Raw genomic sequence first — 15,675 nt, 5'->3', positions numbered from 1 at the left:
TTTCACCTGAGTATTGAACAATTTTTTTTAATGTGGCAACATGTATATAATAAAATTTACCATTTTAGCCATTTTAAGCGTACAGCTCAGTGATAGTAAATCCATCCACCTGTTGTACAACCATCACCACTGTCCATCTGCAGAACTCTCTATCTTATAACCCTGAGACTGGACCCATTAAACAACTCCCCAGCCCTTGGCAACCAACATCCTACTTTCTTGTCCACTCTAGGAACCTCATAGCAGTGGGATCACACAGTATTTGTTTTTTTGAGTCCAGCTTATTTCACTTAGCTTGATGTCCTCAAGCTTCATTTGTGTTGCAGTGAGAGAGGCAACATCTCCTTCCCTTATGTGGCTGAATAATATTCCTCAATAGAAACACACCACATTTTGTTTATCCATTTTTCTGTCCATGGGCTCTTGGGTTGTTTCCACCTTTTGGCGACAGTGAATAACTTTCCTGTGAATGAGAATATATGAATATCTGTTCAAGTCCCTGCTTTCAATTCTATGGGGTATATGTCCAGAACTGGAATTGCTGGATCATATGGGAATTCCATTGATTTTATTTTATTTTATTAATTAATTAAGTTATTTATTTATTCATGAGAGACACAGAGAGAGGCAGAGACATAGGAAGAGAGAGAAGCAGGCTCCCCACAGGGAGCCTGTCAACCACTGAGCCACCCAGGCGTCCCCATGTTGATTTTATTTTTAAGATTTATTTGTTTTATAAAACAAGATGAAACCAGAGTGGGAGACAAACCATAAGAGACTTAATCATAACTAACTGAGGGTCACTGGAGGGGATGTGGGTGGGGGCATGGGGTAACTGGGTGATGGGCATTAAGGAGGGCACGTGATGTAATGAGCACTGGGTGTTATGTAAGCGTGATGAATCCCTGACCTCTGCCTCTGATACCTATAATACATTATATGATAATTAATTGACTTTTAATAATATTTTTTAAAGAGAAAAAATATTTATTTTAAGAGAGAGACAGTGTGAGCGCTGGGGGGGTTGGAAGGAGAGGGAAAGCAGACTCCCCACAGAGCAGGGAGCCCCACACGGGGCTCGACCCCAGGACCCTGAGATCATGAGCTGAGCTGAAATCAAGAATCAGACGCTTAACCCACTGAGCCATCCAGACACCCTTCCCTGTTTGAATTTTTAAAAAGATTTTTATTTATTAATTCATGAGAGACACAGAGAGGCAGAGGCACAGGCAGAGGGAGAAGCAGGCTCCATGCAGGGAGCCCGATGTGGGACTCGATCCCAGGATCCCTCGGGGTTGCAGCTTGAGCCAAAGGCAGAGGCTCAACCACTGAGCCGCCCAGGTGCCCCTGCTTATTACATTTTGAAATACAACTGCTAGAAAATGTAAAATTATGTACGAATCTCCTGTTGTATCTCTACCGCACAGCACTGTTTAGAAGTTTGCAAACGAGATGTGGGTGTGAGTGAGCAGATGCACAGGGAGGGTTTCTAGAAGTTCCCAGCTTTGTTGCAAATGTGTCAGAGCTTCCCCTGCAGGAGGCAGGCAGATACCTGTGGATGGCGGTGGAGGAGAAGCCCACACGTAACTATTCCGGCCCTTTCTTTGCAGGAAAGAGGCCCTGAGTCAGCAGGTGGAGGGCTCCTGCCAGGAGGAGAGACATTTCTTCAGGGGAGGCGTGTGGACATTCACAAAATCATTATTTCCCGGTGAAGACAAACAAGTGCTTACATTTTTGCAATTCTTCATCAGAACACTTTCTAGTTGGGAGCGAGGATGTTCCCAGAGAAAGCAGATGCTGGTAGAAGAGGTGCTGAACCCCTGCCCCTGCTTACTTCCTCCTTAGAAACAACCTGCTGGTCTTTGTCCAGTGGGGTCCTTCAAGACTGGGGGTGGGCAGACGTGCAGGGGACTTAAGGGGTCCAGGATCCATCCCCAAACCGGTCCTCCCTTGCCAACCTTAGCCAGGTCTACAGCGGCTGGGAAATCTGCTGTGGGGGTAGGGAGAGTGTTGGCCGTCAGACCCTAGCTCCCAGGGAAGGAGAAAGACACCCCAAGAGGGTACAAATGAGCAGAGCCCCTCTCTCTCCTGAGATGCTCTGGGAGGAAGCTGGGGGTGGTCTGGGGTCTCTGGGCAGCTCTATCCAGAGTGGGAGTCATGAGGGCTGAGGCTGTGGCTCCAGTGTTACTGGGGCTGGGTTGCTTTTAGGAAGGAAAAGATGGGGGTGGGGCTGAGAGGGAGATGGGAGGGGCCCCCTGGGAGTGCATCATCCTGGGTTATCTGTGTGAATCCTAAATCCAGTGGGAAGTAGAAGAGGAGAAGGCACACAGGGGAGAAGACCACATGAAGACAGAGGCCAAGGTTGGCCCAAGAATGCCGACGGCCCCCAGAAGCTGGAAGAGGGAAGGAACAGAATCTCTCCCAGAGTCTCTGGAGGGAATGTGGTCCCGCTGATGCTTTGGTTTTGGATTTCTGGCCTCCAGAACTGTTGTAGGATAAGCTTTTTCTTATTTCAAGCCACAAATGACCAAGCATGTGGTCATTGGTCATGGCAGCCGCAAGAGACTAATGCCCTGTCCCCCTCGAAGGCGAGAAAACCATCCCCCCAATAGGAATGGGGAGATCTGTCTCCTCATCATTATCTCCCTGGTCCCTCAGATCCTGTGGGGCCCTGAGGGGACACCGAATGCCTGTGAATGTCACATCAGCCCCCTCCCCTCCCCCCATCCTCCATCTTGTTCTTGGCCCAAGCCCACTGTGCACAAGGACAGTCACTAACTGTCATCCCTCTTGGCTTCAGACACAGGCACTTTCTGTGCAAAGGGCTCTCCCTTACTTCTGGACCCTGGCATCTGCTGGAAGGACAGGACCCAGGCTTTCCGGGTGAGGAGTTGCTCAATGTCACCTCTACCTCCAGTGGGGATGGGATAGGCTAGGGGATGATTTTTGCTGCCTCTGTTTTGAGGGTAATTGTAGATTTTTATATAGTCAACGTGTTGCCTTGATTTTTTTTTTTTTTTAATGTTAGGATCATCTCCAATTTGGTCATTGATCTGGCCAGAGCAAATTCCAGGTGAATTTTTTTCTAAAGAAAGGAAACTCAAAACTGTCCTGTTGGGGATTAAAAGACAGGGCTCACCATTTCTTTCTTTCTTTTTTTTAATATTTTATTTATTTATTTATGAGAGACACACAGAGAGGCAGAGACACAGGCAGAGGGAGAAGCAGGCTCTATTCAGGGAGCCCGACGTGGGACTCGACCCCAGGACCCCGAGATCACACCCTGAGCCAAAGGCAGACGCTCAACCACTGAGCCACCCAGGTTCCCAGGGCTCACCATTTCCGTAGTTTGTGGCTTCAGCTGATGTGGCATTCACATGGGGGACTGAACCCATCCGTTTGCCCTGTGAGGCAGGGCTGGCTTCCCGGGCTGGCAATCTGCCATCACGCAGTCACTCAGGAGGGCCTGTGGCCAGGTGTAACACTCGGCTTTTGCCATCTTAAAATTATTAACGGTTTTTAAGCGAGGAGCCCTGCATTTTCACTTTACATTGGGTCCTGCCATTTGTGCAGCTGGTTGCCCCAGGAGTGACCCACCATGGACTCAGTCTCCTCTAGGACGCCACCATCCATGCAATGCACTAGGCAGCCACCGAGGGGGCAGCACTACCACAGGGTCGCCTGGAGGGTGGGTGGGCCCTGAGCGCCACCAGCAGTTTGGCTTTTTTCCTTTTCTTTGTCTCCTAATAGGTCTCTGTCTCCACCCCTTTCCCCTTCACGGTCTCCCCAGCTCACAGAGGGAATGTGCTTCAGCCCTGATGTACTTTACAGATACACATTAAAAAAAAAAAGATTTTATTTGTTTATTCATGACAGACACAGACAGAGAGGCAGAGACACAGGCAGAGGGAGAAGCAGGCTCCATGCAGGGAGCCTGATGTGGGACTCGATCCCAGGACTCCAGGATCACGCCCTGGGCCAAAGGCAGGTGTTAAACCACTGAGCCACCCAAGGATCCCGATACACATTTTTTAAAAAAAGATTTTTTTAATTTATTCATGAGAGACACAGAGAGGCAGAGACACAGGCAGAGGGAGAAATAGGCTCCGGGCAGGGAAGCCTGATGAGGGCTCCACCCCAGGACCCCAGGATCACACCCTGAGTCAGAGGCAGACACTCAACCACTGAGCCACCCAGGTGTCCCAGATACACAGTTCTGACTCCACAATCCAAGGTTGGGGCCGGTGATCACAACTCTTTGCCTCAAACGTGACGGGCATTAAATAGACATAACAACGTCTACACTAAATATTGGTCTTAGGAAAATAGTGCAGAGACTATTGGGAGATTGCTCATGTGTCGTGGTGATGGGGAAGGGAGCAACCAAGTCCCCGTTTTCCAAGAGGGAAGACTTTAGCACCTAAAGGTGAAAAATCACTAAGTAGCCTCAGAGGGTGTTGAGCAGAGATGAGGGCCTTCCTGCAGGGGAGCTGGAGCTGTTCCCCCCACATCTCCCCGAAGTGGCCCCAGACAGAGAAGCCAGGGCTTTCCTGGGATCACTCTTAGGCACAACACACAGCGACACAGGCTTACCACAGCAACGTCCAGTGTGGTCGCCAATACAAGACAAAGGAACGTCCCTCCTCCTGGGAGGGAGCCCCAATCGGTTTTGCTCCCGGTGTGGATATGGGGACTAGAGTAATCATTCCATGTTCGAGCTGCAGAGGGGCTGCATGACAACGAGCTCACGTCTCCCTGGGGTTTCGGGTCATCCCCATCAAAATAGGTCTGCTCTGGGCCAGCCATACACAGCTGATTAAGATTAGTCCCAGAAGCCCAAACTTCTTCAGCCTTTGCCCATATAACATATGATGGGGACTGACTTCTCTCTCTGTCTCGCCTTTTTTGACATCAGGGGGATGGAATGAAAAACTCAAAATCTGGGGCATTTGGGTGGCTCCCTGGTTGAACGTCTGCCTTTGGCTAAGGGCGTGATCCCGGGGTCCTGGGTTCGAGTCCCGCATCAAGCTTCCTGCCAGGAGCCTGCTTCTCCCTCTGCCCGTGTCTCTGCCTCTGTGTGTGTGTGTCTCATGCATAAATAAAATCTTTAAAAAAGAAAACCTCGTAATCTCAGTTAAAGAAAACCTCATAATCTTCAGTCGATAGATCATCACCCATCAGTAAATGGCCTGCTTTCCTTTTTTAGGGAATATTACTTACTTAACTTAATTTTTATTTTTTACTTATATCTTTGGAAGCAGGCTCCTGCGGCAGCTTCCAGAAAGAACTCCTAGGAGGGCCTGTAGATCCAGCTTGCTAAGGAAGCTGTTGCTACTTCTTTTTTTTTATGATTTTATTTATTTATTCATGAGAGAGAGAGAGGCAGTGACAGAGGCAGAGGGAGAAGCAGGCTCCCCACAAGAAGCCCGATGTGGGACTCGATCCTGTGACCTTGCTGCTACCAAGAAGCTGTAGGGGTGCTGCGTCCCGAAGCCAGCACAGTGTCTTGGTTTCCCAGTTTTTCCCCTCTAGGAAGTAGCAACAGGGACAGCTGGGTGGCTCAGCGGTTTAGCGCCGCCTTCAGCCCAGGGGGTGATCCTGGAGACCTAGGATCGATTCCTGTGTCGGGCTCCCTGCATGGAGCCTGCTTCTCCCTCTGCCTGTGTCTCTGCCTCTCTCTCTCTCTCTCTCTGTATCTCTCATGAATGAATAAATAAATAAAATCTTAAAAACAAAAACCCAGGGTTGTTCCTCTGCTCAAAGCCCTTATGTTGCTCACCTGTGAGTCACATCAAAACCCAAAGTCCCTGCAGCCCACAGGTCCTACGTTGGAGCTACTAGGAATGCTGGTCTGTAAGAAGATTCCAGCAGGTCTGTCAAGTTAGCGCCTGAGTTGAGAAAGTCTTGCAATGAAGAAAATGTTAGTGGAAATCAACAGGGCGCTTAGTGATGTGGACCGTCTGCCTCCTGGGCCAGGCTCCTCCCCTCCTTGCAGACAGCCCTTTGAGTAGCACTGCCCCTACCCAACCTGGCTCCTGCCCATACTGCGCTGTCCTACTCACCCCATGTGTTCCGGCCACAGGGGCTTTCTGACCCTTCCTCAACTCTCACGCAAGCTTGGGTCTCCCCCTGCTCCCCAGCATCTATTCCCTTTCCAGGAAATCATCTTTGTCCGAGACTCGCAGCACTGCTCCCGCCCTCTCTTCCCATCTCAGATGTCACCCCACCATGAAGGATTTCTTTTTTTTTTAAGATTTTATTTATTTATGCATGAGACACACACACACACACACACACACACACACACACAGAGAGAGAGAGAGAGAGAGAGAGAGAGAGGCAGAGACACAGGAGGAGGGAGAAGCAGGCTCCATGCAGGAAGCCCGATGTGGGACTCGATCCCGGGACTCCACGATCATGCCCTGGGCCAAAGGCAGGCGCTAAACTGCTGAGCCACCCAGGGATTCCTCCAGTGAAGAATTTCATTAACTTTCCTATACAAAGGAACAGGATCTCCCCGTGAAACCCTCACTCTATGTTCTTCACCCTATTTTGGTTCTCTGTTCGATGGCTTTAGAGGACAGAAATACTGCCTTTTATATCTTTTTTCCCAGATGAAATGGACGTGTAACGTTGGATTAGCCTAGGTGTACGGCACACTGATTCGATATATGTAAACATTGTGAAGTGATCACCGCAATAAGCATAGTTAATGTCCATGACTTCGTGTAGTAATACTTTTTGCTTTTAGCAAATTTCAAAAATGCAATGCAGTATTTTTTTTTAAAGATTTTATTTATTTATTCATGAGAGACACAGAGAGGGAGAGGCAGAGACACAGGCAGAGGGAGAAGCAGGCTCCATGCAGAGACCCCGATGCAGGACTCGATCCTGGGACCCCAGGATCATGCCCTGAGCCAAAGACAGACGCTCAACCACTGAGCCACCCAGGTGCCCCTGCAATGCAGTATCCTTAACAGTAGTCACCACGCTGTGCATTACGCCTCTAGGACTTATGTATCTGGGAGATTTGATCTTTTGATCACCTTTACTCATCCCCACCACCCCCTGCCCCTCAGGCAAGGCAACCGCAGACAGTTCTCTGTCAGATTCCACCTGTAAGCAAGATCATAGAGTATCTGTCTCTCTTTGACTCGCTGGCTGCTCTTAGCACAATATCCTCATCCATGTTGTCCATCCATGTTGTCACAAAAGGCAAGAGTTTCTTCCTTTTTGTGGGTGAATAATATACTATTGTATGAGATCCCACCTTTTCTTTTTTTTTAATTTTTTAAATTTATTTATGATAGTCATACAGAGAGAGAGAGAGAGAGAGGCAGAGACACAGGCAGAGGGAGAAGCAGGCTCCATGCACCAGGAGCCCGACGTGGGATTCGATCCCAGGTCTTCAGGATCGCGCCCTGGGCCAAAGGCAGGCGCTAAACCGCTGCGCCACCCAGGGATCCCTCCCACCTTTTCTTTACCCATTTATTCCTCAACAGACTTTTAGGATGTTTCTGTATCCTGGCCTTTGTGAATGATGCCACCGTAAACCTGGGGGTGCAGGTATGTTTTTCAGGAGGTGATTTCATTTCTTTTGGTCATATACCCAGAAGTGGAACCGTTAGATCAGATGATAGTTCTATTTTTAATATTTGGAGGACTCACCATATTGCTTTCTGTGGGGTTTTTTTAGATTATTTATTTATTTGAGAGAGAGCAAGAGAGTGCGCATGAGTGAGGGGGAGGGGCAGAGGGAGAGAGAGAGAATCCTAAGCAGACTGTCTCCACAATCAGTCCGGAGCTCAACTCTGAGCTCAGGCCCTGGATGCTGAGATCATGACCCTGAGCTGAAATCAAGAGTCAGATGTTCAACCAACTGAGCCACCCTGGCACCCCCAACTCCGTGCACCCCTCTTTCTATATTTTTGGGTATTCCAAATTTTGGATATTAATCCCTTACCAGACATATGATTTAAAATGTCTCTCCCACTTGGTGGGTTGCCTTTTCATTTCCTCATGGTTTCCTTTGCTGTGCAGAAGCTCTTCAGCTTGATGAGGTTCCACCCACTTATTGATTTTGACTTTCATTGCCATCCAAAAAAATAATTGCCAAGACTGATGCCAAGGAACTTACTGCTTGTGTTTTCTTCTGGTAGTCTCATGGTTTTAGATCTTATACTCAAGCCTTTAATCCAATTTGAGTGAATGCACATGGTGCTCCTGCTGGAGCTCTCACTCTCCTGGATCCACTGCTCCGAAATTGTTGACACTTTGTCGGGTGGTTGTAACAGGAGGGCACTGCATGTTCTTGAGGGTGAAAAGTCTTTACAATTGACCTAATTTGAGCCCATTGAATTCATACACCATTTCTGAATCTGAGTACTTTCACACCAAAGCAACTGATTGTGGGAGAAACATGTCCTCACCGGGCAAATTTGGGTTTATATTTGAAATAGTACATAAGGGGCGCCCGGGGGGTTGAGCGTATGCCTTTGGCTCAGATCACGATCCCAGAGTCTTGGGATTGAGTCTTGCATCCGGCTTCCCGCAGGGAGCCTGCTTCTCCCTCTGCCTGTGTCTCTGCTTCTCTCTGTTTCTCTCATGAATAAATAAATAAAATCTTAAAAAGAAATTTGCAGGGCAGCCCCGATGGCCCAACGGTTTGGCGCCGCCTTCAGCCCAGGCAGAGTCTGATCCTGGAGACCCGGGATCGAGTCCCACGTTGGGCTCCCTGCGTGGAGCCTGCTTCTCCCTCTGCCTCTCTCTCTCTCTCCACCTGTCATGAATAAATAAATACATAATCTTTTAAAATAAACAAACAAATAAATAAATAAATGCGTAAATAAATAAATAAATAAATAATTTATAGAAAAGGAGCCAAGAATATACAGTGGAGGAAGGGCATGTAATATCTTCAGAAAAGGCAAAGGTATTCTTAAACACAAGGGAGCTTCAAAGGCCACACAGAACACCGGACTCAGGAATCTTCCAACCTGCTCATCTAAGTTGTCGCCCTCATCATCCCCTGTCCTCATTCTTCTTTTTTTAATTTTTAATTTTATTTATTTATACATTTTATTTATTTATTCATGAGAGACACAGAGTGAGAGAGAGAGCAGAGACATAGGCAGAGAGAAGCAGGCTCCATCCAGGAAGCCCGATGTGGAACTTGATCCTGAGACACTGGGATCATGCCATGAGCCAAAGGCAGATGCCCAACTGCTGAGCCATCCAGGCCTCCCCTCATTTTATTTATTATTATTATTATTTTTTTAAAGATTTTATTTATTTATTCGTGAGACACACACACACACACACACACACAGAGGCAGAGACATAGGCAGAGGGAGAAGCAGGCTTCATGCAGGGAGCCAGACGTGGAACTCGATCTTAGGACTCCAGGATCGTGCCCTGGGCTGAAGGCAAGTGCTAAACCGCCGAGTTTTAATGAGTATTCATATTTATTTTATTAAAAAAAATTTTTTTTTAATTTTTTTAATTTATTTTATGATAGTCACAGAGAGAGAGAGAGAGAGGCAGAGACACAGGCAGAGGGAGAAGCAGGCTCCATGCACTGGGAGCCCGACGTGGGATTCGATCCCGGGTCTCCAGGATCGTGCCCTGGGCCAAAGGCAGGCGCTAAACCACTGCGCCACCCACGGATCCCTATTTATTTTATTTTTATATTAAAAGAATATTTTAAATTAAGCTCCATGTAAGCATAGCACCCCACAGGGGGCTCGAACACACAACCCAGAGACAAAGACCTGAGCTGAGTTCATAACTTAGACGCTCAAACAACTGAGCCTAAGAACTTTTAAAAAAATATTTATTTATTTATTTATTTATTTATTTGAGAGAGAGAGAGGCAGAGACACAGGCAGAGGGAGAAGCAGGCTCCATGCCAGGAGCCCGATTCAGGACTCGATCCCGGGACCTCAGCATCGTGCCCCGGGCCAAAGGCAGGCACCAAACTGCTGAGCCACCCAGGGATCCCTGTTTTTTTTTTTTTTTTTTTTTTTAAATAAGTTCTACTTGGGGCCTGAGCCCACCATCCTGAGGAAAGAGTTTCATGCTCTAGGTATTCAGCAACCCGGTCGCTCCCTTTTCTTCTTCTTCTTTCTTCCTTTCCTCCTTTCTTTCTTTCTTTCCTTCTTTTTTTTTTTAATGCCACATCTTAGACTCTTTGGCTGTCTTGAATCCCTCAATCTGCCCCCCTCCCACACAGCTGCTCCTCTACCCATCTTTCCATCCCTGCTCAGCCCTTCTCCTCCCACCTTGGCCCTTCAACTCCTGAGAACCCCTGGAGCCTCGAGCCTCTTCCCCGTTATGGACTCTGGAGGGGCTCAGAGCCCCATGAGCTGCCATGGGAGGCTGAAACGGGCTGGCTGGGAACACAAAATGAACCTCACCCACCAACACTTTGTATTGGTCACACCCAGAGCTTCCTCTTGGAAGGCAGGAAGGTTTCAAGGGCCCCAGGGATCTTCACCCCAATTTCTTCCTTAAATCTGTTAAAAATTATGGTGAAAAACTCATAACATTACATTCCCTACCATTCACCGGGAACCAGGATACAGATGAGCAGGGGTATCAATATTCTCAGGGGCGTACAATGCATCTCTAGCACCCGTTCGTTTTGTAACAGGAAGTCTGTACCCACAGTTTCCTGTTTGCTCCTCCTCGCCCCCACCAGCCCCACATGTCTTCTTTCTGTTTCTATAAATTTGACTATGACGGGTAGGACATACAAGTGGAATCATAGGGTATTTGTCTTGCTGCGACCTGCTCATTTCATGTGGCAGCGGGTCCAGAACTCACTTCTTCCTTAGGATCGATGCTCGTTCCACTGGAGCTGGATGCCCCATGATCTTTCTCCGTTCCTCTGTGCGTGGACACGTGGGCTGCGTCTACATCTTGACTCTTGTGAACAACACTGCGATGAACAGGGATGAGCGGGGATCCCTTCATACTGTTGGCTTTCAGTTCTTACAGATGTAAAATGAATAAGGAGTTGGCTCCATCACATGGTAAGTCTATTTCTTAATTTGGAGGAAACCCGGCACCATGTTCCAAGCTGATGTCTGATGTGCCATTTTACTTTTTCACCAACATTTGCCAGGGTTCCGATTTCTCCAGATCCTCACCAACACACATTAATTTATGGTATTTGGGTTTGGGGTCCTTTTGCTTATTGTTGTTTTTTTTATTTATTTTTTTATTTATGATAGTCACACACAGAGAGAGAGAGAGAGAGAGAGTCAAAGACACAGGCAGAGGGAGAAGCAGGCTCCATGCACCGGGAGCCCGACGTGGGATTCGATCCCGGGTCTCCAGGATCGCGCCCTGGGCCAAAGGCAGGCGCCAAACCGCTGCGCCACCCAGGGATCCCTTGCTTATTGTTGTTGATGGTGACTATCCTGATGGGGGTGTGACTTGATATATATTTGTGTTCTATTTGCTTTCTGTAATGATTAGCGATGTTGAGCATTTCCTCAGAAGCTGGGTGGCCACTGTATACCTTCGGAGAAATGTCTCTTTGACATTTTTGCCCATTGTTGATTTTACTGATTTTTTTGTATACCTTTTTATTGGAGTTCCATTTGCCAACACTAGTACAACACCCAGTGCTCATCCTGTCAAGTGCCCCCCTCTTTACTGATTTTTTATTTATTAAAATATTTATTAAAAATTTTATTTATTAATGGGTGCCTGGGTGGCTCAGTGGTTGAGTGTCTACCTTGGCTTCACGTCATGATCCTGGCATCCTGAGATGGAGTCCCAAATCGGGCTTCCCACGGGGAGCCTGCTTCTCCCTCTGCCTACGCCTCTGCCTCTGAGTGTATGTCTCTCATAATACATAAATAGTCTTTAAAAATATTTTATTTATTTATTTGTTAGAAAGAGGGCACGAGAGGGGGAATGTGCAGAGGGAGAGGTAGAAGCCAACTCAATGCTGGGCACAGATCGAAATGAGGCAGGCTCAAACTTCCAGGGCAGCCTCAGGACCTGCGAGGTGCTCTGGGGAAGGTCATTCCACTCACATCCTTTCCCCTCCACAGGGTTTCTCCTGACCCAAGGGGCGCGTTCTCGTGAGCCCTCTGAATTTCACCATCACCCATCCCAACATGGGTCCCTTGAAGATGAGTTTGCGGGGAGCTGTCCCTTCCCCCAGCTCAGTCCTCAAGAGGCTGGCTCTACCCTGGTCAAATTTGGGATATATGCCTTACAAGTGGTAAAGATGCTTTCAAGCAGTTCAGAGTTCTCTGTGTCGGACTTTGAACTTCTCCGGGAAAGGGGACACATCCCCAGAGCCTTCTGGGCTGCCGTGTCCCAGACCATCAGCCTTGGAAACCACCTCCACCCCCATCCTCCATTCAGCATATATCACCCAGGTTGCGTACCCATCCCTCCCCAACCCCTGCCAAGCCATGGAGTTCTCTATCCATCACCCTGGTTTTCCCTCCTCTTCCTCGGTGCCTTGCAACAGACCCTAAGCTACACAGGGTTGGAAGGAAATCAGCCTAGAATGGAGCAGTAAGGCTGCAGACATGCCATTGCCTGAAAGGAACTTTATTTGCTCAGTATGTGAAACAGGACAGAGTTGAGGCTGCAAAAACAAACACACACACAAAAAAACAAAACAAAAAAAAACTGTACTGAAATCAAAGGGGCAGCCCGGGTAGCTCAGCTGTTTAGCGCCTGCCTTCGGCCCAGGGCGAGATCCTGGAGAACCGGGATCAAGTCCCACGTCGGGCTCCCTGCATGGAGCCTGCTTCTCCCTCTGCCTGTGTCTTTGACTCTCTCTCTCTCTCTCTCTCTCTGTGTGTGTGTCTCTGATGAAAAAAATAAAATCTTGAAAAGAAAAAAAAGAAATCAAGGAGACACAGATTCAAGAAGAACCAAATGTGCTCTGGGGGCTGAGGGGGTGAGGGGCTCAATTGATGAAGGTAACACCATAGGTTGTAGAAGTTCTTCTGAAAGGATTAGGATCGATGCAGCATAAATAACTGGCTTTGCCACATAGAGACGGTGTCACTAGGTGGAGTTCAGCGAAATAAGCTTCCTTGTGACAACTGTGGCAGGACGGAGCTGTGTGTCGGTTGGTACGGGCTGCAAGTTCATGTGACATCAGACGCGGAGGCGGATCAGACCAACTTGCACATTGGTCTCCGGCCTCCCTGTCAGGCTGCTGAGCATTAGGGTTTCAATATCAATGTTTCCACTCACAGTTGTGAGCCAGTGTTCCTTGTGAGAGGACAGAATGGGCCAGGCTCGGGGAGAGAGCCGAGCAGTGCACACAAGCCTCCAGTGGCAGTAGATAAGCGGGGAAAGTCCTTTGCTCTCCTCCGGGTGCCAAGTATCCCCCCAACGACTGCAGGGTGAGTAGGTGTAAGAGTAGCTAAACGACAACCACAGCTGTGGGTTCAGAAACCATCTTTTTGTGTAGAAAGTAATATAGCTTATTGATGAAGACTTCTCCAACAATTAGATTGTGTATAATGGACGCAAGAGAACTCAGGACATAAATAAGGGTCTTCTTCACCATAAACTGGCACATCTTTTTGAAACAACCCAGGAATTTCCATTGGTTGTCCGGCCATGTCACGAACAATGCAGGAACATAACTTCTTATCTTACCCAGGATAAAGGTAGCTACAACTTCCACCATTAATTCTGTGAACCAAAGTTTGATATTGAGCATAACTGACCTGTTACAGAACATAGGCAGTGTCCCCTTGTCTGCTTCGGTCCCAAAGAAGATGTGAAGCCTAGAGAGCCAGCCTTTAATAGTCACTGCTACACAGTAGGAGCTGGGCACGTGATCTCTGTGTCTCATTTCTGGAGAAGTTGTGCCACTTTAGAATTATATCCTTTATGTTTATAAATCTTGTGAGCCCTCTGAAAATAGGTTGAAATAGGTCCCAAAATAGGACAAATCAATTTGTTGGTAAATTTATATGACTGCTAATAATTTGCTTATGATTTGAGTCAATGACCCTGTGGCCTTTTTATAGGCTCCACAAATGTAAGGAAAATCCTCCATCAATAAAAATAACCCCATAAAGTTTGAAATTGGATTTTTTTTTTGAAATTGGATGTTTTTTATCTCAAACATCTCAATCGGGTGTTTTTTTATCTCAAACATGTCAATCGGATGTTTTTTATCTCAACGAAAGCCATTGTTTTTTTTTTTCCCCTCATGCCTCCTAACATTGCTTCTTGTGAGAGGGTTGAAAAAAACCCCTTCTCCTCTTGTTTATACATATTGTGGCAAAATGTAGGTATTTTCAGTTTCAATATTTTGTGAAAAAGTTCAAAAAGCCCTGTTCTTTATCACAGACATAAGGTCGCCAAATACAGGATTTATAGTGACAACATTTTGTGAGAAGCTTCAGATAACCTTGTCATTTTTATACATATCATAGTGATACAGAGGTACTTTTTGTTCCAATATTTTGTGAAAAGCTTCAAAAAAAAAAAAAAAACCCCGTCTTCTTTTCTACACATATGCTGGCTAAATATAGGTATCTTTTGTGACAATATTTTGTGAAAAGTTTCAAAAAACCCTGTCCTCTTTTTTCCACATATCTTGGCTGAACATAGGTATTTTTTAATACTATTTTGTGAAAAAGACTTCAAAACCTTGTCCTGTGTTTTACACGTCTCCTGGCTGAACCTAGTTATTTTTTGTGACAACTTTTGTGTGTGACACGCTTTCAAAAACCATATCCTCTTTTATACATGTACCCTGGTCTAACATACACATTTCTTTTGTGACAAGAATTTGTGAAAGGCTTCGAAAACCCAACCTCTTTCTTACACATATCCTGGGTGAACGTAGGTATTTTTTGTGACAATAGTTTGTGACAGGTTTCAAAACCTCTGGCCACAAAAAACAAAAAACAACAAACAAAAAACAAAACAAAAAAAAAGACAAACAAAACCTCTGGCCACATTTTTACGTATATCCTCTTCTAAAAAATTGAGATTTTATTTATTTATTTATTTATATATATATTTATTTATTATTTATTTATTTATTTAAATGTTCTTATGTTATTATGTTCTTTGTGAGAGGATAGAATGGGCCAGGCTCGGGGAGGGAGCCGAGCATGCACACAAGCCTCCAGTGGCAGTAGATAAGCGAGGAAAGTCCTTTGCTCTCCTCCAAGTGCCAAGTATCCCCCCAACGACTGCAGGGTGAGTAGGTGTAAGAGTAGCTAAACGACAACCACAGCTGTGGGTTCAGAAACCATCTTTTTGTGTAGAAAGTAATATAGCTTATTGATGAAGACTTCTCCAACAATTAGATTGTGTATAATGGACGCAAGAGAACTCAGGACATAAATAAGGGTCTTCTTCACCATAAACTGGCACATCTTTTTGAAACAACCCAGGAATTTCCATTGGTTGTCCGGCCATGTCACGAACAATGCAGGAACATAACTTCTTATCTTACCCAGGATAAAGGTAGCCTACAACTTCCACCATTAATTCTGTGAACCAAAGTTTGATATTGAGCATAACTGACCTGTTACAGAACATAGGCAGTGTCCCCTTGTCTGCTTCGGTCCCAAAGAAGATGTGAAGCCTAGAGAGCCAGCCTTTAATAGTCACTGCTATACAGTAGGAGCTGGGCACGTGATCTCTGTGTCTCATTTCTGGAGA

General features: G+C 46.6%; 1 long non-coding RNA gene across 1 annotated transcript in view; it reads left to right on the top strand.

Annotated features, from left to right (window-relative positions):
* The first annotated feature begins 10,891 nt into the window (after window positions 1–10,891).
* LOC112645416 (uncharacterized) overlaps window positions 10,892–15,675 on the top strand; it is a 69,052-nt gene continuing 64,268 nt past the window's right edge. The window contains exon 1 of the long non-coding RNA XR_007402614.1: window positions 10,892–11,033. This is a non-coding gene — a long non-coding RNA (uncharacterized LOC112645416). The remainder of the gene's footprint in view (window positions 11,034–15,675) is intronic.

This window comes from Canis lupus, chromosome 1, assembly GCF_003254725.2.
Source record: "Canis lupus dingo isolate Sandy chromosome 1, ASM325472v2, whole genome shotgun sequence".
In the NCBI taxonomy this organism is placed as follows: Eukaryota; Metazoa; Chordata; class Mammalia; order Carnivora; family Canidae; genus Canis; species Canis lupus.
Note: the sequence above shows the minus strand (reverse complement) of the source record. Positions and strands in the feature narration are given on the sequence as shown.